The sequence below is a fragment of the Triticum dicoccoides genome, chromosome 3B (genome assembly GCF_002162155.2).
Source record: "Triticum dicoccoides isolate Atlit2015 ecotype Zavitan chromosome 3B, WEW_v2.0, whole genome shotgun sequence".
Taxonomy (NCBI): domain Eukaryota; kingdom Viridiplantae; phylum Streptophyta; class Magnoliopsida; order Poales; family Poaceae; genus Triticum; species Triticum dicoccoides.
Genome location: NC_041385.1, coordinates 3341354 through 3344792, shown reverse-complemented (window position 1 = coordinate 3344792; position 3439 = coordinate 3341354). Strand labels below are relative to the sequence as shown.

General features: G+C 46.5%; 1 protein-coding gene across 1 annotated transcript in view; it reads left to right on the top strand.

Annotated features, from left to right (window-relative positions):
* The first annotated feature begins 3227 nt into the window (after nt 1-3227).
* Nucleotides 3228-3439, top strand: part of LOC119280391 (putative coatomer subunit beta'-3) — a 4179-nt gene continuing 3967 nt past the window's right edge. The window contains exon 1 of the mRNA XM_037561252.1: nt 3228-3381. The gene's annotated coding sequence lies outside the window, so the exon portion shown is untranslated. The remainder of the gene's footprint in view (nt 3382-3439) is intronic.

Here is a 3439-nt window from a genome sequence, read left to right as displayed (position 1 = left end):
CCCCTCTCGCCCTCGTACGCCGCCCGCCGGCCTCCCTCGCCCACCGCGCCGCCTCTCGCCCGCCCTCAACGCCGCCGGCCGGCCTCGCTGCCCTCAACGCCGCCGGCCGGCCTCGCCGCCCTCAACACCGCCCCCCAATCCACCTCGGGCCGGCCTCGCCGCCCTCAACGCTGCTCTACAGAGAGCGATCGAGATCGTGGAGAGAGAGAGAATTTTTTTTTGTTCTTTTTAATTTTAACTAGTTAATTAGTTTAACAAAAACGGTAAAATAACTTAAAACTTGATAATTAACAAAAAAAACCGTAAAATTTGATAATTAACAAAAAAAACGTATATACAGAGAGGGGGCGGCGAGGGGGGCGGCGATGCGCGCGGTGTTTTTTTTAGGGATCGAGAGGGGACGGCGAGGGTTATAAATGTGTGTTGTCCTCGCCTCCCTCTCCGTGACGCCGTCGTCTGCCGCCCCGTCTCGCGCTCTACCGCGACACCCTCTCCCACCCCTTCCTCTCCTCCCTCTCCGTGACGCCGTCGTCTGCCGCCCCGTCTCGCGCTCTACCGCGACACCCTCTCCCACCCCTTCCTCGCCCCCTCCTTTTGCCACCGCCCTTTCGCCACCGCCACCGCCACCGCCCCCCTTCTTCACTTAATTAATTTGTTTTTACTACATGTTTTCAGGACTGACATAATGGCGGACGATAGAGCTGACCCGATTATGGACAACTATGATCCGGATGGTGAAGCACATATGTTCGGCATCATAAACGGTGAGTGTTTCTGTCTTGAGCACATTCTCTTTTGTTTACTCCATGCATGGTATGTGGCCGGCTAATCGATGAGTTATGCATGACGTACTGTGCATGTATCGTGTCCGCAGGTTCCACTGGATTCTGCTAGTAATTAAAGTTGACACCTCAGAATGTCTCGTCCACGACTCTCTCAATAAGGATCCAAAGCTTTGGGTCGACATGAGAAGAATGCTGTAGAAGTAATTATTTTCATTCATTTGCGCTCTATATCGATCGGCCTATTTCGTTCATTTCCTAATATCAAGTAACTAATAACTCTCTTGTTCATTTAATTTTCTTTGCCTCGTAGGGTTTGGAGACGGTTCGTAGATACAAAGGTCGGTGAATTCAAAAAAGAGCTAGAATTCAAAAGGGCAAAGGCTAAGAATGGTGAGGATATTCAGCCAGCGGGGACCAATCTATGTGCATACTATGTCTGTGAGATGATCCGGAGATACACCTCTGAGCGGGTTCCGAGTGATACCAATGCTTAGAGGAATAACCTCCGGATGATGCTTAGTCCAGAAGCTCGCTTCCGACCACTTCAAGAGGAACTAGCTGGATGGTTCAGGAGGGAAGTCCTCCATCCTAAAGGAGAACACCATTACGAGGACGTAGAACTTTATATGCATTAAATTATGTATGGAAACTTGTTCAAAATTGTATATGGTCATCCGATGATATTGAATATATATTGTATATTCCTCTTGAATTCTTTTTGGTTCTAATTTCAAATTTGTTTGAAATTGTACATTCATATGCATGTATGTAGTACCGTAGAATATGTGAAACTCCTTCAAAATTAAAATAAAGCACAAAAGAAATAAAACAATACAAATTAAACAGAAAACAGGTTTAAGGGGGGGGGGGCTAAAACCCTAAACCTGCGGCGGCCTTTAGTCGCGGTTGGCCAGAAGAACCGCGACTAAAGGTCCTCCGCCCCGACGGCCACCTGGCGCCCACGTGGACGGGCCTTTAGTCGCGGTTCTTAAGCAACCGCGACTAAAGGGTGGGGCCTTTAGTCGCGCCCGTTCGGTCGCGGTTGCGCAACCGCGACTAATGGCAGTAACGAACCGCGACCAAAGGCCCTTTTTCCACCAGTGAGAGCAAGAAGTATCACTGTTGCGGTTTGATTATTGGAAAGGAGAGTATGTGAGAATAGAAGATGGTGAACAGATTGTTGATGAAATCGATCGGCAAAACGGTTAGACAAGCAAACGAGCTAATTTTTTTTGCTGAGCTAGTTGATATGAATATTTTTTTTGAAGGTTGGATATGTGCCATCACAATTGGCTGCGCAGATGGTAGATGATGATTGGGCTACACAGAGGCCATGCGTAGTGCCGCTCGCTTTAACTGGGACAAGATAGAGTGAATCAAGGGAGCAACTAACCCATGGGTGCCACCTGCAGGGGGCACTTTACCCTAGTGCAGCACGTTCCGCACACTGGACTCTTCTTCTGTAGGAACTTTTTTTGTGAATTTTGTGTTTTCTGGTTTTTGATTTTTTTATAATTGTTTTTTTTTTTTGGTTTTTTGTGTGGAGCAGTCTACTTCCTGCGTGGATAACATGTGCTTCACGTAGGAGAACACATGTGCTCCACGTGGGAGCACACGTGTGCTTCACGCAAGTGCATAGTTTGTGCTTCACATTCAAAGCACGAATCAGTATTAGGTGGAATCTTCGGTTAGTGAGATAGGTGGGAGCACAGATTAGTGCATGTTGGGAGCACAATTGTGCTTCACGTTGAGAACACGGGTTAGTACTAGTTGAAGTGCAGATTAGTTCATGTTGGGAGCATGGATTAGTGTGGTTGGGAGCACACATGTTAATACTAGTTGGGAGCACATGTTGGGATGCACAAGTTAGTGACAGTTGGGAGCATAGGTTAATGCTAGCTGGGAGCATAAATTTCGCCCGAAAAAAAGTTCATGAAGACCTATCAACATGAGATCTAAATTTGAAGATCTCTACACTTGGAATACAATGGTAAAAACGGTTTGTAATTTGGACTCACGGTTCACGAGATATTTCATTTTTCAAGTCAACCTCACATTCCTCATGCATGGGTGTGCAAAACCCACCAAAACTCTAGTGGTGACAACTGATCCATATGCGATGTGTCACTTGTCGCCACCCGGGAAGTTTGGGATAACCTTTACAAGGGGCACCTCTTAATTAGTGATTTCGCTGAATGGAGAACACTGATATCCTGGCTGGGGCCCGTGGGCCAGGAGAGAGCTGGCCCAACCTAGGCCTTGGCACTGGCCCATCCCCGGGGGAGTGAGGGTGGTTCCCAGGTGGATAGTTTGGTATTTCTCAAAAAATGGTGGATAGTTTCAGTAATTATATTTTCATATTGAAGACTAATTATAACTTGTCATATATTAAAATATATTAAGTGCATCACTTGTTATCCAGGTATTTTATCCCTTGTTACCTAATAGTACATATTATGCCATCTCGTGCGTGTGCACGTGTTGATGACTAGTTTTAATAATTATTTTCTATATATGCCTACTATGTTTCCATGTGTCACGCAGGATTTTGGCAGCCTATCTCAAACGGCTTGTGATTTGGTACTACAAGACCCAGGTATATAGATGCAGCCGTATTCTTCTTGGGATGCAGTGGCGGAGCTAGACCAAAACCA